Source organism: Triticum aestivum, chromosome 3B, assembly GCF_018294505.1.
Source record: "Triticum aestivum cultivar Chinese Spring chromosome 3B, IWGSC CS RefSeq v2.1, whole genome shotgun sequence".
Taxonomy (NCBI): Eukaryota; Viridiplantae; Streptophyta; class Magnoliopsida; order Poales; family Poaceae; genus Triticum; species Triticum aestivum.
Window position 1 is genome coordinate 513,436,949 of NC_057801.1, and position 22,868 is coordinate 513,459,816.

The following is a 22,868-nucleotide window of genomic DNA, read 5'->3' on the forward strand; positions in this document are numbered from 1 at the left end:
TGCTAGTAAATATGGTGATGAACATTGGCCCTCCCATGATGAGAGGATCGTTGGTTATGACGATGGCATCGATTTCCCCCTCCCTGAGGGAAGTTTCCCCGACGGAATCGCTCCGCCGGAGAGCAAAAGTGCTCCTACCGAGGTTCCGTCTCGAGACGGTGGTGCTTCCTCCCAAAACCCTTCTACTGAATTTTTAGGTCAAATGACACCATATAGGAAAAGATGGGCACCAGAGGCCTGCCAGGGCCGCCACAAGCTTGGGGGGGTGCCCCCCCAGGCTTGTGGCTGCCTGGTGGGCCCCCTTTGGTATTTCTTTCTCCAATAATTTTAATATATTCCAAAAAAATCTCCATCAGTTTTCAGCTCATTTGGAGTTGTTCAGAAAAAGTGCCTCTGAAATAGCCCTTTCCGGTCCAGAATTCCAATTGCCGACAATCTCCCTCTTCATGTGAAACTTATAAAATAAGAGAGAAAAGGCATAAGAATTGTATTATAAAGCAAAATACCAGTCAATAATGCACTAAATATCAACATGAAAACATGATGCAAAATGGACATATCAACTCCCCCGAGCTTAGACCTCGCTTGTCCTCAAGTGAAAGCCGAAATCAATAATCATGACCACATGTTTAGACAGAGAGGTGTCACTAAAAATAAAATACAGACATGGAAGCATCATCGTCATTATCATAATAGCAATATATCATCATAAAACTTCTCATGTTGGAGTAACAATTCATTCAAAAGCTAAAGTATGAAACATAAACTTTATTGAAAACTAACAAACTATGATCTCGATCATTGAAACAAGCACAATCCATCATATTTTCAGAAAGAGTCTATATAAGAGCTTTGTTTAGCAAGTTCACATACTCAACCATCATATAGTCTTCTATGATTGCTGACACTCAAGGCATATTTATAAAGCAAAATAACTCATGATCCCCCAAGAGCATCCATGGCGCCCCTGCCCCCTACTTCTCACCGGCACCTCCAATGGTCGTGGCCGCCGGCGACCGTCGGATCCGGCCTCCACCGCGCCTGTAGCCACTGGATCCCTGGATCCCCCAGGCGTGTGTGCCCCCGTTAGCCCCACATTGCCGACCACGAGTCTGGTGGCTCACAGCAGCGGCGCGGCTCAGTAGGCTCCGTGGTTGACTCTGCCTACGGGCGTGCAGCTCTACCCACGCGGACGTGCAGCTCGACAAACGGAGCATTGCAGTTCGGCCGACTGCCCGGGGGCACCGCCGCGCCCGTTTCTCTTCTGTGTGCCTTCCTCCACAATACGCAGCACGGATCCAAAAATATCTCGGCCACCGGCGAGCGGTCACGCCATGATTCTCCGTCGCGTTTTCTCCCTGATTGTACTTCATTTGAGATCCATGGCGCTAGCCACGCCGCGCCTTCTCCTGCTGCTCCATCTAAGGCGAGGACGGGCTCTGCCGCGCCAGGAAACAAGGTGTGGCCTGGCACCGGCGATTATAGCGTGGTTGTTCCCTAATTCCCCAACAACAAAAGCTGCAGTGAGGCTACCGCTCGGTTGAAGTTCAGCAGTAATTTTGCTGCTTTTTCATATTTTGCTTGGGCGCAATACTACACTTCTCCTGGGTCTGCAGTCCACCAACGAGACAGCTCGTGGTTGGATGTGCTCGCTTTGCTATTCGCTTCTGGGAGTGCGGGAGTGCTCTTGTACCACTGATAGTTGGATGGCTTTTTTGTTTGTAAAGAAGGTTAAATGCAATGCGGTTCAGTTAAGTTATTTTTGCAGGAGAAGACGAAGATAAAGTGCACTGCACATATTTGTTGAGCCTAAAAAAAGTTAAATTGTCCGTCTAGGTTCTAGAGGAAAAGGTGCAGTGCACTTGTCTCAAACGCTAGTACATTTTTTCACTTTCATGGTTCACTGCTCATGTTCGGGGCAGCTTGCTATATTTTTGTTTTGTTTTGGTGGTGTTCATACAAAAAGGCAAGATTTAGTTTGTAATTATTTGAAGAAATCTTGTGTAGTTCATTTGTATGAAGACTTGTTGTTTGCTGTGTAAAAAGAAGATGAAAACAAACAATGCAGTACACTAGCCTCGAGAGTCGACATGAAGTGCACTCCACCTCGTTTGGAAAAATTAACGTCCCACAAAAAATAAATCATGCAGTGCACTTGCCCGTCCGATGAAGTGTGGGTTTTAGTCTAAAGAAGTGCACTCCACCTCGTTTGTTAAATTTACGTCCCACGAAAAATAAATCATGCAATGCATTTGTCTATCCAATGAAATATGGTTTTTAGTCTAAATAAGTGTGTTTTCTGTCTGATGCAGCACGTCCCGTTTACGGTAGTACCGAGGTTCACTTTTCATAGTCTTGCGGTTCACCAACGCTCAACATGAAGTGCACTCCACCTTGTTTGGGAAAATTTACGTCCCACAAAAAAAACCATGCAGTGCACTTGCCCATCTAATGAAGTACGGTATTTCGTCTGAAGCAGTGCGTTCTTCTTTCCCCGTCCGAGAAAAAATACGTCTAAACAAAAAGAAACCATGCAGTGCACTTGCCCATCTAATGAAGTGCAGTATTTCGTCTGAAGCAGTGCGTTCTTCTTTCCTCGTCCGAGAAAAATACATCTAAACAAAAAGAAACCATGCAGTGCACTTTCCCATCTGATGCAGTGCGGTTTTTTGTCTGAAGCAATGCGTTCTTCTGTCCCATGCAGTACATATGACGATTTTGGTCTCGCGAAGAACAGTGTCCGCTTTTCGGTAAAATCAAAACTGCTCTTAAATCATAAGGAATTAGAAAGAGAGTTCTACATGAAAAAGTTGTGTCTCGTCGATATCTTTCCAACAGCGTATCATTTGAATTATTCCGACCAGCCGTTCATAAAAATTTCGCGAAAAAACAGCCGCTGCCTCTCGATGTCAGCCGCATGATTTTCAAAATTAACTAAAAACCGTAAGGAATCTCAAAAACATTTCAACATATGAAAGTTGTGCCTTGTCCGTAGCTTCCAATGGCGTATCATACGTCTCGTTTCGACAAATGGTTAAAAAACTGGAGCGAAAACAATACCGAAAATTTTAAAAAAATTGAAAAACAGAGTTCCGCGATTTAGTAAATTCGAAACTTCTCTTAAACCATAACGAATTAGAGAAAATAATATATTTGAAAAATATGCGCCTCTGCGATATATTTCCAACGGTGTATCATTTGCTTCATTTCGATGAGCGGTTTAGAAGAAATCGCCAAAAAACGCTCGCTGCCACTCGTCATGGGACGCGCCATTTTCAAAACTGCTCTTAAACCGTGTGGAATCTCGAAAAGTGTTCAACATGTCGAAGTTGCACCTAATCCATAGCTTTTCAATGGTATATTACACGCCTCATTCTGATAAACGGTTAAAAAACTAAAGTGAAAACAGTACCGAAAAAACAACGCGTGCAGTTTTTTTCGATGAGAAGTTCACTCGTGTGAGTACTGCAGCACACTTGGTTCAAAGAATGATGTGTACTTGCGTTGAGCGTGCAGTGCGGAAGTGTTATCAGAATAGTTATTCTGCTAATATTAGCAGAATAGACCGTCTGTATATATATATATATATATATATATATATATATATATATATATATATATATATATATATATATATATGGATCTATCTACCACACGATGCTTGCCACTAGAGAGTATCATAGAGAGGAATAGGGACAAACACTATTGACTCTTGCATAAAAATAAAAGATAGGCCCTTCACACAAGGAAGTAGAGGTTGTCATGTGCTTTTTACTTTTGGATGTGCAAACTCTTAATGTAAAGGAACATCACGTTATATTGCCCGGTGTGATAGCAACCTTTCTTATGCAGCATGTTGCTTTTATTCTTCACCATCACAAGATCGTACAAAGCTCATTATCCCTTACAATAAAAGATCATATATATTTGTGAGCAATTTTTATTGCTTTTGCACCAACGGCAACTTACTTGAAGGATCTTATTCAATCCATAGGTAGATATGGTGGGCTCTCATGACATCAAACTGGGTTTAAGGGTTTTGGATGCACAAGTAGTATTTCTACTTAGTGCGAATTTTTGGCGAGCAAAAGAACCTAGACGAGCACCACATGTTAGAAGATCCACAAGAATATAACTTCTATGTGAATCTAAGCAACCATAACTCATTACGTTATCTCCCTTGTCCAACGTCAACTAATTGATATAGAATATTTGATGGGCGGTCACAATCATAATAAATGTCCAAGGTAGTATATTTATATGTGAGACCTCTCTTTATTACTTTTTCATGGATTGCACCAATGACCAATGCTATGCTTGTCAAATTCCAACAAATTTTATCAACTATACTTCTTTTATGTGAAGTCATTACTCCCCGTGGGAGTAGCATATGATATTTTATTCTTTTACTTTCCATTGCTAAGATTGAAACAAGAAAGCAAAGCAAAACTCAAACTACTCTTCATTATATATCTCGCACATGATTACATAGATAGATAGATCACTAAGCAAGCACTCGAAAATAGATCATGCTAAAACTTTATTCTTCTAAATCATGAAATAACTAAGGATCAAACTAAGATAGAAAGTGATGATGAAAGTGGTGGTGATATGATACCGGGGCACCTCCCCCAAGCTTGGCACAAGCCAAGGGGAGTGCCCATACCCGTGTGCTCAAGTCTCCTACTTTGGTAATGGCGGTGATGATAAAGTAGTAGGCTTGTCTTCTGGCTTCCAAGGCATAAGATCCCCATCATAAAAATATGAACGTGTCTCCAGGGTCCTGAAATTTGCACCTAAACTCATACCTTTAAACCTGGCTTCATACTCAAAGTTCCGATTTTGCAAATTATAGATTTGGCGTGAAGGAAGTTGTCCTGTCATTCAGCTTGAAAATTGGCGTCTCCAGTCTCCTTGCTATCTAACTTGTGCTCATGGGTGAATTCCATGATCATGGACTGGTTAGCACTGAGTCCACACTCCACCATACCCTGGCACTTGAAGATCTCATGCTCCACAGCTTCCAACCTGGCCTTCTTGCTTCCGTTCTTCTTAGGCCCTTCAACGTCCCGGATGTGAAGCACCCCCTCATGCATCTAGATCTCCTAGGGGTGTTTCATCACCTCTGCAAGGTAAGCGTTGATGACCTTCTCAAAGAACTTGTCCTTGGACGAGCTTGGAGGCGCCATGGCAATCTAGATGTGTCAGCGTAACATCACGAAACTAGGACAGAAGATATTTTTGTGATACGGTGGTCAAAACATAAGGAAGTATATATAATGATTTTTTTTCATGTAGGACAAGCAACATGGAAGGAAAACGGAGTCGGGAAAGTCCATGAGGGGGCCACAAGCCTGGGAGGCGCGCCCAGGGGGGTAGGGCAGTCCCCTCGGGCTTCTCGCTCCCTCATGCACCTTTCAGACTATTTATTATTTTCCCAATTTATTAAATATCCTAGAATGGACAGAAAGTACTTTTATGGAACTTTTGGAGTCGATTTACTTACCATACCACATACCTACCCCTTTTTCAGGGCTCTGGAGCATCCCGAAAGGTTTCCCTTCTATGCTCCTTCAGTGTCATAGTTTGCATAATATTTGTTCCAACATTAATGGGCGTACCTGAGATATAATGTTTAATTCTTCACCCATTAACCACCTTCGGGTTAGTGCCTTCACTGTTGCTTTTCTTGATAGCTCCGGAACGATAAACTTCTTCAACAATATATTGTCCTTCCCATTTAGAGAGGAGCTTTCCTGCAAAGAATTTAAACAAGACTTGTATAATAAAACTTGATCTCCTATTTTGAATTCCCATTTTTGGATTATATTATCATGCCATCTTTTAACCTTTTCCTTAAATAACTTAGCATTTTCATAAGCTTGTGTCCTCCATTCATCTAGAGAACTAATATCAACTAAACCTCTTTTCATTGGCAAGTTTGAAATCATAGTTAAGTTCTTTATTTCCCAATACGCTTTATGTTGTAACTCAAGAGGTAAATGCACTACAAAAAAACACTTCCGTGATGATACGTGTTTGTCACAGTAGGTCACGTTTTCTGTCATGCATGTACATCCATGACAAATTTATGACAGAATCAAGATAGTCATACCTGTGCTGTCATAGAAGTGTTCCATGACATTACCGAAATTATCATTACGGAAGTGTCCACTTCCATGACGATAAATCACGCGTCACAGAAGTGCTTTCATCAAGGGTGACCGACACGTGGCATCCACCGTAACGGAACGCCGTTAAGCTATCGGGTCGGATTTTGGATCGGTAACCCATTAACAGCCACGACCAATGCCGATTTTCCACATGTAAAATTCTCATTGGCTGACGGATCCACGCGTCAGCTCCGCGTTGGCACATGTGTCACTCATCCAACGGTCGAGATGACCTATGATATGTTGACACCTGGACCGGCCCAAAAGTGGCCCACAAAGTTTAAATGGGCCGGCCCAACCGAAGGCCCATAAGATTTAGCGGGCCATAATGGGCCGGCCCAGCTAAAGACCACAAATTTTAGTGGACCATAATGGGCCGGCCCAGCTAAAGGCCCACACGAATTTGCAGAACATAATGGGCCAGCCCAGCTAAAGGCCCACAATATTTTGCGGACCACAATGGGCCAGCCCAGCTAAAGGCCCACAAGATTCTGCAGACCATAATGGGCCAGCCCAGCTAAAGGCCCAACATTCTCTGTCAAATTGGCCCATCAACGGCTTGCCCTAAACTTGTCATCAATGCGGCCCATGGTCACTTCTGGCCCGTTAACTGACCGTTAAGTAATTGGGCCGAATTACGGCCCAGTGTATTTCCGGCCTGTTAAAGGTCCGGCTTCATTTGGGCCCATTTACAGGCCATCAAAACTTTCGGCCCATAAACAACCATAAAGGATTTGGGTCATATTCGTCCATGTCTGACATTCGGCCTGTTAGAGGCCCACTATAGATTTGGGCCACTTTCGGCCTGTTGTCATTTCTGGCCTGTTAACGCCGGACGTAAACCATGGGCCATATGTGGCCCAACATCATATCGGGCCCATTAACGGCCCATATAAAAATGGCGATAATCTAGCCCGACCGAAGTTACGGCCCGTTAAAGGCCCGTGTATTAGGCCGACGCATTTACGACTCATCCGAATTTCGGCCTGTCAAAGATCCGCATCGTAAATGGCCACCATTTCGGCCTGCTAAGTCCAGTGGGTTATTTGGCACAATCAGGGCCCAATCTCACTTTCGGTCTATTAAAGGCCCATGTTCTTTATGGGCTCGAGATATTTACACCTATAAAAGGCCTAATTTTACTGAGGGCCCAAATTATGTTTAGGCCTGTTAAAGGCCCACTATGGGCACAGGTTTACCAGAAAAATATGAAAGCTTATGCTGATTTAGGCCCAAATATTTTTAGTGGGCTACATGCCAATTTCGGCCCGTAATTGTTTTTAGCCCAATTGGAATGGGCCTGACGAATGTTGGCATGTTGGGCTCCTACAAAGCTTTCGGCCGAATACATTACTAAGATAAACCTACACTATACAAAAATATCATCGTAATTACTGCAGCTTGTGGCAACATCATAAATGTTGTATCACAACAAAATAAATTCCAACCATAAACCAAAAGGCCTGTTGGCATAAAGTTTACAGTCCTTCCAGATAAAAGCACCATCAGATGTATAGAAGCACAGATCATTTGACCTGAGTGCTAATGTTTCAGGCTGTAGAATCTGATAGAGCAGCACGATCTCCACCTTTTTTCTGCCATTGCTCTTGAACAACGAAGTGAATGTCTGATAGTCTGGTTTCAAAACCATTCATATCTTGACGACATTTCTCAACCACTATTCTTGTTTCCAAAACAACGTCCATTAGGGATTGGACTTGTGTCTGGAGCATAGATATATCACTCTGTCTAGCAGGAAGATTTTGTTCATAAGGTGATTTGGACGAGGTTACCTTGATAACCAACCCAGAATTATGCAGGAAGGTGCTTTTTGCACTGTTAGTGGAGAGATACTGATGCACTGCAGCAAGAGGTGACATTGTGCCTATCGTAGCCTCGTCACCTTCAGGTGGTTGTGGCTGTTCAATCATTTGTTCCATAGCTTCCTGAAATTTTGAACTTGTAGATTAGTGTACCAGAAAATTTACTAATGAGATAAAACAAACAAAGTAGGTTAAACATTTATACATAACTTATTTTGGTGAACTACTGTAATACATTAGCATGTATTGTAGTGCCAACTACATAATAAAATCACTTCAGAACATATGTCCATATAGCATGCCTACTGTATTGTCTATTTCCTCACATTCGTTGACATCTAAGGATAAAGAGACATGGTTTAAAGTAGGATGAACATAGTATGACATCATTCATATCATGGGCAAACAAATATAAAACAAACAGGCTATTTTATCATTGTGTGCGCACGTGAACATAACAACTAGATTACAGATCAAGACCAAAAGAATATCCTTCATCTCTTTTAAACCATGTAAGGTGAAATGATACATTAAGACAATTGTGTATAAAAGTGAACAGAGTAACTGACATTGGCTGCAAACCAAGTAGTTAAATGAACACATCGCAGTACCAGTCAGTTCAAGGCAGGAGGAGTAAGTACTTACAACAGCGGCTTGAACTGGTGTGCTCATGCCCTTCATCTTGCTGGTGTGGCAATCCTTGAAGATTTGCACTTCATTCGGTTCAGGTTCTTTTTGGTCCGCACGGGCTTTCCTCTGTATTTGGAACAAGTCAATACAGATACGATAATATGGCACACAAAAAAGAAGGAAGTAGCAGCTATTTACAAGAGCCTCGCAGTGTGCAATATAGCTACGAGATCCTGTTGTCTGTTGGAATTTCACTTTAGAATGGTTGGTTTTGTTCTTCAAACAGTTAGCCTAGAACAAGATACACTTGTAAGGCACATACATAAATACAAGTTCAATATGTGGTCTGGTCAAATACATATAGCCTACCTGATACTTTGGATAAGACCAGTGTTTAACGAGGGCTGTCCAGTCTTCATTTGTAATATATTCCACTGGAGATGTTTGGGCGATTTCATTGTTAGCCTTGCCTTCAAAGTGAGATTTTCTAAGGTGGTACCGATACTGTCGCAGAGCAGACTAAAAAACATGAGTGCATGCTTGTTTAGTTGCATCATCTTTCAGATCCAACTTGAACCTCATCTGTTGAAAAAAGAATGTGAGTCTTATTAGGAAGAAGCTAGAAAGTATGGGACAGAGCAAGGCAATATTACTAATTGCAATGAATAACATTAATTACGGATAAATGCTCAAGGAAGGTGTTAAGCTGGGTATTGTCTTTCTCATTCCTGTACTGGATCCACGTTGGGAGGATACGTGCATGACACCTAACGGCAACGGCTGCCTCTTATACTAACTTGGCTGACTCTGTAGCATTACGTGGCCTTTTTAAACCTGCCTCAAAATGGACCTCCATTCTTCCTCCTTTAGATTATTTTAATCTGTCAAGCATTATCCCTGATGTCTGTTTCCGCTTGCGCCGTGGTGCTAGTTCAACAACGAATATGGAAAGTGTTAGTGTACATCAAACTGTGAGAGTACATATAAAGGAGCATGCAACTGCAACTTGACTCGGTCAGGTACCGTCTTGGTGTTGATGCTCATGAGGTTCATCTGATCTTGCCAAGTCCTGTTGTGTCAACAGTGCTTCAGAAGTAGTGTTAGGTGTGAAGGCAGATTGGGAACTGGCCAGTTCTGGAGCAAACGAACGAGTAACTGGTTGAGATGCTGGTACAATTGAAGCGGATGCTACAGCTGGTGGAGCAGGTGATACTGTGTTTGTAGATTTAGTCGGTGGACTTGGACCTTGTACTGCACTATAAGTACCAGCAGAATCTCGACGACAGATCCTTTTTCGTTTCACCTGACGAGTAACAGCACTCCCTACTATATTATTTTCCTTGCTCTTTTTTGACTTTGCCATGTCAAGCTGTACCCACAACACAAAAGAATAAAATCACTCTTCAGAACTCATTGATGCATGATACAGACAAGCAATACTTTGATGTAAGACAACCGTATGAGGATGGAATATGTAAGAAAAATAGGACAGCATGACATATTCACAGCTATGATGTGCAAACTAAGCAGAAGGATTTTCAAAAAAATAGAAGTAATGCAAGCTAGACACCATATGAAAGATGCAACCAATATTACTCTGCCAAGTTAAAAGTGTCTTGTCATAAGTGGCAATTCGAAAAATTAGAAGCAGTACAACATAGAAATCAATGCAAGATGCAACCACTATCAAACTGCCATGTTAAAAGCATCCAATCATGAGTGACTGATGCAGGATACACAACAGCAGTACTTTGATGTAAGAACATGGTATGATAGATAGATGCAGTGTATTCTAGACACAGAAAGCCATGTCATATGCACATGTATAACGTATAAACTCGGTAGGTGCAATTTAATCAAAATAGAAGAAATACAGGCTAGACAACATAGGCAACATGAAACCAATTATCACACTGTCAACTTAGAGCAAGCACCTGCGATGGTGGAGTACGGGAGATGAACTCATCATGTAGACTTGGGACTTCAACTTCATTAGCAGTAGAAGTGGCAAATCTAGAGAGTCTCTATTTGCGTCGGTGCGGAGGACCACCAACATCCCCTAACTTACTCTTTTCCTTCCTATTTTCTGATATTGCCTTATGAAGTCAAAACCACAAGAAGATGAAAAAAATTAGCTCTGCATAACTGGTTGATCCATGATACAGACGAACACTACTTTGATGTAAGGCAAGCGTAGGATAGGAGGATGGAATATATACAAAAAAGACAGTGTTTCATATTCACACGTACGATAGGAGGATGGAATATGTATGAAAAAACAGTAAGCTGAAGGCATTTCAACAAAATTAGAAGAAATGAAAGTTAGGCACCATATGAACACGCAACCAATATCACTCTATCAGGTAAAAAGTGTCTCGTCGTAAGTGCCATTTCAAGAAATTAGAAGCAGTACAAGCTAGAAGACAATGCAAGATGCAACCTACATCACAGTCCCAAGTTAAATGTGTCTTATGGGTAAGTGATCATTGTAGGTATAAGTTGTAAGCTACGCAGATGCAATTCAACATAATCAGAAGCAATACAAACTAGACATCATACGGAAAACGCAACCACATATAACAGTTCCAAGTAAGAGCAAGCACCTGTGATGGTGGAGTAGGGGAGATGTGCTCATCATGTACACGTATGTTTTAGAAACAGGAACACGTGTGATATTCACAGGCATTATGTGTAAAGTAAGCAGATGCAATTCAAGTTAGAAGCAATACAAGCTAGACATCATACGCAACATGCAACCACATATAATAGTGCCAAGTTAGAGCAAGCACCTTTGATGGTGGAGTAGGGGAGATGTGCTCATCATCTACACAGCTACGTTGACTGTCTAGCCTTGCGTTGTCTTGCGAATCTTGTTGGGAGGATGGTGGAGTATAATCTGTAGAGAACCTCCGTTTCAGTTGCTCGGAAGGACCACCATCATCCAATGCCTTGCCAATTTCCTTCAGCTTTATTGATTTTGCATTGTGAGGTCATACCGACAAGAAAAAGGAATATCATTCGCTCTTCAGAACTCATTCATGCATGATACTGACAAACACTACTCTGATGAAAGGAAAAGTCATGATACGAGGATGGAATATGTACAAAAAAATGGACGGCTTGACATATTCACACCTACGATGTGGTAACTAAGCAGAAGGCACTTCAACAAACTAGAAACAATGCAAGACACCATATGGAAGGTGCAATCAATATCACTCTGCCAAGTTAAAACTGTCTCGTCATAGGTGGCGTTCATAAAACTAGAAGTAATACATGCTAGAAATCATATTCAAGACGCAAACCAATATCACACTGCCAACTTAAAGGTGTCCCATCATAAGTGACTGATGCAGGATACACAAGAAGAGTAGTTTCATGTAAGAACATGGTGTGATAGACAGATATAGTATGTACCAAAAACAGGAAAGCGTGTCATATTCACATGTATCATATGTAAGCTAAGCAGATGCAGTTTACACTAATTAGGAGCAATACGAGGTAGACACCATATGCAACATGCAACCAGATATCGCACTGCCAAGTTAGAGCAAGCACCTTGGATGGTGGAGTAGGGGAGCGGAGACTTGGACCTTGTAATGCACTATCAGTATAAGGAGAATCGGTACAGATGCTCCGTTTACGTTGCTGCAGAGGACCACCATCATCGCCTTCCTTACTCTTTTCCTTCCTCTTTCTTGATTTTGCCTTGTCAAGTTAAACCCACAAGAAAAAGGAATAAAATTTGCTCTTCAGAACTCATTGATGCATGATACTGACGTACACTACTTTCATGTAAGGCAGCCACATGATAGGAGGATGGAATATGTATGAAAAATAGGACGGCGTGACATATTGACATGTATGATGTATAAAGTGTAAACTAAGCACAAGGTGCTTGAACTTGTTAGAATCGATGCAAGCTAGAAACCATATGAAAGATGAAACCAATATCACTCTGCCAAATTAAAAGGGTGCCCTAACAAATGTATTTGGCCAAATTAGAAGCAATACATGGCAACAAGCTAGAAATAATATGCAATATGCAACGAATAAAGGTGACTCATCGTAATTGATTGATGCAGGATACAGAAGAGAGGTAGTTTCATGTAAGAACAAGGTTAACACATAGATGCAGTGTGTACCAAAAATAGGAAGGCATGTCATATTCACAGGTATAGTGTGTAAACTAAGCAGATGCATTTTACTCTAATTAGAAGCATTACAAGCTACACACCGTATGCAACATGCAACCACATATCACACTGCGAAGTTAGAGCAAGCACCTGTGATTGTGGTGTAGGGGAAGTGCGGTCTTCAGGTATAGAGCTACGTTCAATATCTTCATTTAGGCTTGCTGTTTCTTGAGAATCATGTGGAGAGGATGAAATTGCATTCTTTATAAGAGTATTGCGTCTCATATTAACCCATGCGCGTGACTGTCTCATCATAAGCGATAGATGCAGGATACACAAGAACAGTAGTTTGATGTAAGAACATGGTGTGATAGGCAGATGTAGTATGTACCAAAAATAGGAAGGCGTGTCATATTCACATGTATAATGTGTAAGCTAAGGAGATGCAATTTAACAAATTAGGAGCATTGATGAGGGATACACAAGAAAAGTAGTTTGATGTAAGAACATGGTTAATAGAAAGATGTAGTATGTACCAAAAACAGGAAGGCATGTCATATTCACATGTATAATGTGTTAACTAAGCAGATGCAATTTACCCTAATTAGAAGCATTACAAGGTAGACACCATATGCAACATGTAACCACATATCACACTGCCAAGTAAGAGCAAGCACCTGCGATGGTGGTGTGGGGGAATTGCGGTGATCAACTAGAGAGCTACGTTGACTATCTTCATTTAGCCTTGTTGTTTCTTGAGAATCATGTGGGGAGGATGACACTGCACTCTTTAAACGAGTAGGGCGTCTCATAGTAACCCACCCGGGTGACTGTCTCATCATAAGTGATTGACGAGGGATACAAAAGAGCATTAGTTTGATGTACGAACATGGTTAATAGACATATGTAGTATCAAAAACAGGAAGGCATGTCATTATGAAAGGTATAATGTGTAAAGTAAGCAGATGCAATTTAACCAAATTGGAAGCAATACAAGCTAGACACCATATGCAACATGCAACCACATTTGACAGCGCGAAGTTAAAGCAAGCACCTGGGATGGTTGTGTGTGGCAATTGAGATCATCAACTGCAGAGCTACGTTTACTGTCTCCAACTGCTGACACTGCACCCATTAGAGCGCTGAAATACTTAGTGCTTATCTTTGAATTACACTGGAGCAACTTATGTCTTTTCTTTTCTGCATTCATCAACACTGCATCAGAGTCTAAAATACCCATGCATCAAAAAACAATAGTGTGAGTATGGGTGAAGTGTGTGCACAATTAGTACAGTGTAAAGGTAGCAGATAGCAGGTCGGTGAGAAATAAATGACGGGAGACATATGATAGCTCTACAACATGCGCGGCACACTAAATTACTACAGGATTCTATGAAAATAACACTCGACTAAAAGAAAATAGGTCAGTCCATTTTTCTGCACCGTCTGATGTACAAAGAATGGGCAGATCGCCTTCATCTACCTCCAGCTAGTCAGTGTTGACGATCTTCCTCGAAATGCCAGCGACCACCGGCCCAGTATTCCTCCCCTGCCTGCGTCCTCCCCTCGACCTCACCGCACTGTCGTGCTTGGCACCACCCCCCGACCATCCATTCAAGCCCCGCCGACCTCCAGATCGGGCGCAAGCAGCTCCTGCGCCCCACACCCCTATGATAGACACCGATGCGCCGCTTCCCCAGGGAACAGGCGGACTAGGTGCTCCGCGCGCCTAAGCGGGTGCTGCTTCTTTTAATTGCGGTTTGACTAATCCTGAATTGAAATCCAGGCAGGCTACTAACCTCTAGCAAAGGTGAAATAGTAAAAGGGAGGAAACCTTGTGCATTTAGTATCATGAAGAAGATGCAGTAAGAAGCGCTCAACTAGTTTCTTTCATGGGATGAATACGGTGTGAGCGGAGATGTAAGTTTTCATGAATAAGGGAAGAGGAGTACCTCTTTCTGCTAGCAGTGCTGTGTCCTCCTTCTGTTTTTCCGACGATCTTCTTGTTGTTCGCCAGAAACCAGAAGTTGTGGAGGACGGTGCAGCCTTGGACGAACCCATGGCCAAGTTGTTGAGTGTGGTGCAGTGGCCGTCTGTTGGCGGCGGGGAAGCAGATCCGAGGCGGCGAACGATGGCGTAGCGGGAACAGCTCCGGTGCGATGGACGGTTGCGACAGTGGAGCCGCAACAGTGAGGCGCAGGATGGCGTGGTCAGAGTGGTTCTGGTATGGTGCACGTCAGCGTTGGCGTCGTGGAGGCAGCTCTGCCTCGGCTTCAGCTGCTAAGTCCTTGAGGGCGTTGCGGTTGCGGTTGCGTTGGAAGACGATGTCGGGGTACCGGCTCCGGCGTGATGGAGGAGGGCGACGGTGGATTGGCCGCTATGGGGTGGAGGACGGAGGAGGCTGGGGTTTCGCGGCTGGTGGAGAGGGCGTTTTCGCGCCCACTGAAAGTGCAACTATCCGTAGGTGGTTTTGGTAATTCCTAACAACATATAGCTCATTGAGCTAACATCATTCCAAGATGAACATTTCAGGAAAATCTCAATGAATGGCATGGCATGGATGAGGAAAGTGGACCCCTCAAAATACTAAGGATAAAAGGATTGGCTCAAGCTCAAAAGCTCAAGACTCTACATTTTATATTTTAGTCATCCAAGATCACATTGAGTCTATAGGAAAAGCCAATACTATCAAGGAGGGATGAGGTGTTGCTTAATGAGTTTCTTGCTCCACAGTGCTTAGTGATATGATCCAAAAACCCTCTACTACTTTCTCATATCCACATATGACCCAAACCAAAAGTCAAACTCGGCCCCACCGATTCTTTCTACCAGGCGCCACCGAGTTCGATGTCATAGCCACTGCCACAAACCCTAGGCAAATCGGTCTCACCGATAGGGATCTCGGTCTCACCGAGATTGGATTGTAATCTCTCTGTTTCCCTTTGTAACGTTTCGGTACCACCGAGATGAGAGATCGGTCCAACCGAGATTGTAATGTAAGCTCTCTGTTTCCTTTTCGTAACATTTCGCTCCCACCGAAATGAGCGAACTGGTCCCACCGAGTTTACCCGACCAACTCACTGGTTAGCTTATTACCAAAATCGGTCTCACCGAGTTTGTGTAATCAGTCTCACTGAGATTACGTTATGCCCTAACCCTAACCATATCGGTCCTACCGAGTTGCAAGTCGGTCCCACCAAAAATCCTAACGGTCACTAGGTTTACTGAATCGGTTAGACCGAGTTTCTCAATTCGGTCCCACCGAGATTGGTAAATTGTGTGTAATGATTAGATTTTGTGTGGAGGCTATATATACCCCTCCACCTCCTCTTCATTCGTGGAGAGAGCCATCAGAACAAGCCTACACTTCCAACTTACCATTTTTGAGAGAGAACCACCTACTCATGTGTTGAGGCCAAGATATTCCATTCCTACCATATGAATCTTGATCTCTAGCCTTCCCCAAGTTGCTTTCCACTCAAATCTTCTTTCCACCAAATCCAAATCCTGTGAGAGAAAGTTGAGTGTTGGGGAGACTATCATTTGAAGCACAAGAGCAAGGAGTTCATCATCAACACACCATTTGTTACTTCTTGGAGAGTGGTGTCTCCTAGATTGGCTAGGTGTCACTTGGGAGCCTCCGACAAGATTGTCGAGTTGAACCAAGGAGTTTGTAAGGGCAAGGAGATCGCCTACTTCGTGAAGATCTACCGCTAGTGAGGCAAGTCCTTCGTGGGCGACGTCCATGGTGGGATAGACAAGGTTGCTTCTTCGTGGACCCTTCATGGGTGGAGCCCTCCGTGGACTCGCGCAACCGGTACCCTTCGTGGGTTGAAGTCTCCATCAACATGGATGTACAATATCACCACCTATCGGAACCATGACAAAAACATCCGTGTCTCCAATTGCGTTTGAATTCTCCAAACCCTTCCCCTTTACATTCTTGCGAGTTGCATGCTTTACTTTACGCTGCTCATATACTCTTTGCATGCTTGCTTGAATTGTGTGAAGATTGCTTGACTTGTGCTAAGATAGCTAAAATATGCCAAAGACTAAAATTGGGAAAAGGATAAGTTTTTAATTGGTCAAGTAGTCTAATCACCCCCCCTCTAGACATACTTCAAGATCCTACACCCATGGAGTATGAATGGGGAAACGGAGGGAGGCGGGGAACTAAGGGGGAACAATGTTTCGGTTTGAGAGGCGCTTGTTTGAAATTTGGGGAAAGTTACAAACTTTGCCCCCATCTAAAATTTCGGACATATTGCGGGTTGGGGGTAGGACAGTCATGTCAGGTGTCCCAAATGTGGGCGGGATAGATTTTGGGCAAGCGCATGGGTGTCTAGGCTCCCACGGCGTATGAATGCTTCTCGGAGGCGGCTGAGACATACTTCAAGATCCTACAAGTGGTATCAGAGCTTTGGTCTCCATTTGCTTTGATTTCCATAGCTTTTGGTGGTCATAGCCTTGGTTTCACAACCTAGAAGAGTATGGCGTCTAGCGAGGGAAACTATCACCGTAGAGGTCCTTACTTTGATAGTACGAATTTTGCTAGTTGGAAGCATAAGATGAAAATGCATATTCTCGCCCGCCGTTTGGGCTATTGTATGTATTGGCTTGCATGGTGAATTCTTTGATGGGAGAGAACCAAATCGTGAAGCTAGCGCTGAAGAGTTGAAGATGCTGCAATACAACGCTCAAGCTTGTGATATCCTCTTCAATGGATTGTGCCCTGAAGAATTCAACAAAATCTGCCGTCTTGAGAATGCAAAGAAAATTTGGGATACTTTGATTGATATGCATGAAGGTACCGACTTTGTCAAGGAATCCAAATTGGTGTGCTCCAAAGTCAACTTGACAAGTTCAAAATGAAGGATGGTGAAGGTGTCGCTGAAATGTACTCTAGGATTGCTCTTATCACAAATGAGATTGTGGGCTTAGGAAGTGAAGAGATGACCGACAAATTCATCATCAAGAAGATCCTAAGAGCATTGGATGGAAAATATGATACCGTGTGCACATTAATCCAAATGATGCCCAACTACAAGAATCTCAAGCCAACGGAAGTCATTGGAAGAATTGTTGCTCATGAGATGTCACTGAAGGATAAGGAGGAACTTCACAACAAGTCAAGTGGTGCTTACAAAGCTTCATGTGAAGCGCCTACATCATCAAGTGAGAAACAAACCTTCAATGAAGAATTGAGCTTAATGGTGAAGAACTTCAACAACTACAAGAGTAGAAGTAAAGAGAGAAGCTCCAAGTCAAGGTCCTACAATGACAAAAGATCTTCCAGTCGAGAGTGCAATTGCTACAATTGTGGGAGACCCGGACACTATTCCAATGAGTGTACGGCACCCTACAAAAGAAGAGAAGATTCTCCCAAGAGAAGAAGTAGAAGAGAAGAATCACCGCCAAGAGAGAGGAGGAGTAGATATGATCGTTATGAACGAAGAACATCCCGGAGAAGCAAGGATTCGGAAAGGAAGGACAAGTCATCAAAGAGCTACACAAAACGAAGACATCAAGCTCATGTTGGTGAATGGGTATCCGGTTCCGACTCTAAACATCACTCTGAGAGAAGCTATCACTCCGACTCCGAACATACTCAAGATGAAGGTGTTGCCGGTCTAACACTTGTGTCAACCAACTCCTACGACATATTTGATTCACCAAATGAAGGACTTGGAAGATGCTTCATGGCTAAAGGCCCTAAGGTAACACGCCCTGAGTATGTTGATTTCAATAGTGATGAATATGACTTGTTAGGTGATGATGATTTACTTATTGACAACTCTAGTGATGAATACTATGATGAAACGTCAATTAATCATGCTAATCAAGATAAAACGAATGACAATGATACGGAGAAGATTGAGCTTCTTACTAAAGAACTAAACACTCTTAAGTTAGCTCATCAAACTATCTTAGAAGATCATCGAGAACTTTTAAGGACTCATGAGAAGTTACGCTTTGAAAAGCTCAACCTTGAGCAAGAGCGTGAGTTCTTAAAGGCAATCAATGATGATCTTCGCAAGAAAAGTTCTTCTTACATTGCCAAGCGTTTACTCTTATCTACTTACATGCCTCAAGTCAAGTCTAGTAACAAAAACAAGAAGGATTCTTCCTCTAGTAGTAACAATGATCATGCTAAATCCAATATTGTTGCTTCTAGTAGTTCTCTTAATTCCACTAATGATTCTCTTAGCCAAGTTACACTTGAGCAAGAAAATAGCTTATTGAAGGGAATTATAGAGAAAGGTGTTTACAAGAGCCTTGCCGGGAGTAAGCAATTCGAGGAAATTGTACGCAAGCAAGGAAGGCACCGAAGTACCAAGGTGTTGGTTTTGAACCAAAGTTCAATGCCAATGGAGTTGAGTGGGAAGAAGATCAATATCCCAAGATGAAGTTTGTTCCTCAACAAGAGAAGTATGATCCTACTTCCTTCAAGGGGACACAAGCTCAAGATGATCTTCCACCACAAGACCACAAGCAAAAAGGCAAGGACAAGCTTCAAGAGGAGATTGATGCATTTGAAGAAGCTCCTAAGGCCTTGGTCAAGTGGGTTCCCAAGACTACGTCAAGTTCTACTTCATCAAGTACGACTACAACTCCAAGGATTCCCATCAAGATGATGTGGATCCCGAAGAAGAAGAACTAGAGAGTTCTTGAGGGTGACTCCGCCAACATTCTTTACTCATATCATTATGGCAAGGACAAGTGCAATCAACTTCCACATCTTGCACTAGTTCAAGGAGTCACAAACCCTCTTGTTGGTAAGACAAGGGACAAGGTAACCTAATGCTTTCATGGACATCATCTTGTGTGTGCATCACTCTATGTCTATGGATATACTCTTTTGTTCCTTGTGGGACTAACCCGTTGTAGGTATTGAAAGTGCAACTCACTCCAAAGGATTGCTCCAAATGATCTTCATCAACATTGAGCATCCACATCTTCAACACCTACATGAAGTCATCATCGAGAAAACCCAAGGTTAGTTCATCCCTCTAAGGGGGGATCTCACATCTAGGGGGAGCTTAACTCTAAGAATTGAGTCAAAGCAACTCTAATGGTGTGAACACATCAATGCATTATGTAAAAGTGGTAACCCCACTTGAGCTTAAACGATGAGTATGACCTATGATCAAATGTTCTAATTTGACTCCTAAGTCAATATACTCATATGTAGATGACCTAGTCATCGCCAATTGTTTGATAGATGCTAGAATTGGTTTTGCATGCTTTGCCACATATTTCATTTGTCATTTATTGTGTGAGCATGTTGGTTGCATATTTTACTCATTCGAGGACGTCCACTTGCAGTTTTGCTTGTCTGGCTTCTTTTATTTTGCCAAGTGGATGAACAAGAATGCCTAAGAACCTTATCTAGCTATCTATGATTTTCTTGTCTCAAACTCTATTAATGCTACATCACAAAATTTGATCAAGTCAGATTCGAACCACTCTGTGTGAGGAGCACTCGGAGTCCCCGATTCGTCATAGACTTAAACTTCCAAAACTTCTTTGTGCGTTTCGGTCTGACCGATTCTTCCATTTCGGTCATACCGAGATCACTCAGTCGATCTAGGTTTTCAATCTCGGTGCAACCGATTTGAACTTTTCGGTCTCACCGAGTTGCTGTAACTGTTAACAGTTATGCATCTCGGTGCCACTGAGTTGTTCCACTCGGTGACACCGACAGGGTCAGGCTATATATACTCACGGGCAAAAATTTGGAAACTTTCTCCAAACCCCTTCGCCTGCGCATAGCTCGCTCTGCCTCCAAGGTCTCTGGATCATCGACTTCGTCGCCAGCCGCCTCCAGTCGCTGGTTTCCGCCGCCATCAACAGAACTCAACCCCGCCGTTGCCGCCGTAGCGAGTTCATCGCCAAGCTAGGGTATGGACTCGATCACAGTGCTATCCCCGTCCGATTCCTAGCACATTGTGTTCATCATGATTCTTGCCATGATTGAAACGATTCTATCCAGTCAAAACAATTCATAGATTAGAAGTGAATTGGAAATTTAGGGTTAGGTTTCCGCCAAAACCATCTCGGATCCACCGAGTTGAAAAACTCGGTTCCACCGATTCGGCTAAGGCCATTGCACAAGTGATTCTCGGTCTGACCGAGAATTGCAAATCGGTGTGACCGAGTTCAGGACTCTGTGAAACCCTAGCAGTCTTGGTGCCACCGAACTGTGACTCGGTCTGACTGAGTTCACTAGTTTAGGTTCCAAAAGCTGCTTCGGTATCACCGAGTTTGCAAATCGGTTGATCCGAAATGCTTTCTATGGAAAACTAAAACTAAGTTTTTGAATCTTTCTTTTGCAAAAACCTCTGTATTTTGTGTTGCTCATCCATTCTATCTCATCTATATCTATTCACAGGGTCAGCAGTCAGTGTTTGCAGTATGTCAGACCAAAGTGACAGCCAGAACAGGGAAGAGGAGCAGGTTCATATGAGTGAGGGCACTAGTCCCTCTAGCACCTCAGATGATGGCAGCAGGAGCACCCCAAGCAACTTGCCCAAAGCTGCCACCAGGGACAGAAAGAAGAGAACCTCAGACTCTAAGGATGAAGACTATGTGGCAGAAGAGGATGAGGCCACCTCTAGGAAAGTGCTCAAGAAAGAATATGGCATAGCTGCAGCCACCAAGCCAGGACTAAACAGGAAAGTCCCTGCCAAGAGGACACCTATGCTGAAATTCAGAACATTAACTCAAGTTCCTGAGAAATCAGATCCCAAAGAGGCTGCTGCAGAAGGGAAGAAGAGAAAGGGAAGGGTCAAGAAGACCATGGCCAGAGTTGTTGGACAGCCTTCCATGATGGAAGAGGAAGAGGAACAAGAAGCTGCTGCTCTAGCACCCAAGGCTCAAAAGCTTATGGGTGATGCTATTAGGTCAGGGGTTGCATCATCAAGGCCCAAAGAAGCACCCAAAGTTGCCTCCAAGCCCAAGACTGCACCTAAAAGGAATACCAGGAGCATACCAGCTACTGAGAAGAACAAGGCCCCTGTGCCTGAAGTTGCTGAAGAAGAAGAAGATGAAGGACAAGTTCTGAGAAAGCTGAAACCTAAGATTCCAGACCATAATGATGCTCATCCAGTGGCTGAGAACATGAAGCTGAGGAAGGATGCAGGACTCAGACAATGGAGATTGTGTGATCCTTATGCTATCAGAAGAAGGACTGATGTTGACTACAGGTTCCATACTAAGGAACAACAGGATTTCTATGAGATTGTGCTGCTGGACAAGAAACGAATTGTATGTGACATGAGGTGGGTGGACTAGAAATACATGAAGGAGAATGAGGAACACTATCTAGGTGTGTATGACAGTTTCAGTGCTTGTGGAGTTGCAGACTTTGTTGGACAGAAGTTCACAAAGTGGAATGATGAGCTCATAATGCAATTTCACTCCACATCTCACTTTTATCCTGATGGCAGAATAGTTTGGATGTCTGAAGGTACAAGGTACCAGTCTACAATTGAAGAATTGGCAAATCTGATCAATGCACCTAAGGAGGGTGAAGATGACTTGGATGTCTATGCCAAGAAGAAGAAGGATCACAATTCTATGGCACACATGTACAAGGAGATCCCAGATAAAGCTCTTGAAACTCATAAGTTTGGATCTATACATTTCCTTCTGTCAGGACTGCCAACCATCAACTGGATCCTTAGGCACACTCTCTTGCCCAAGTCAGGTGACCACAACATGATCAGAGGCCATGCAATAAACTTGCTACACATATTTGATGTGCCACAGAAGTTCAAGGTCATGAGCCTCATAGTTGAGACTATCAAGAGGACAGCAGCAGACCAGAAGAGAAGCTATGGGTATGCCCCACAGATCCAGGAGCTGATCAACTCCAAGATGGGCACAGGCACATACTTGTTGGATAAGGAACACTTTGCTATCTATCCAGACTTTGAGGACAACCAAGTAGTCATGAATGAAAATGAACCATCTTCAGTGCAAGCACAAGATAAGAAGAAGGCAAAGAAGGAGAAGGCTGCCAAGATGCCAATAGTTGATGAGGCATCTGAGTACTTTCTGAAGAGCAAGCAGGACCAACTTGGTTACTTAATAGCCTAAACTCT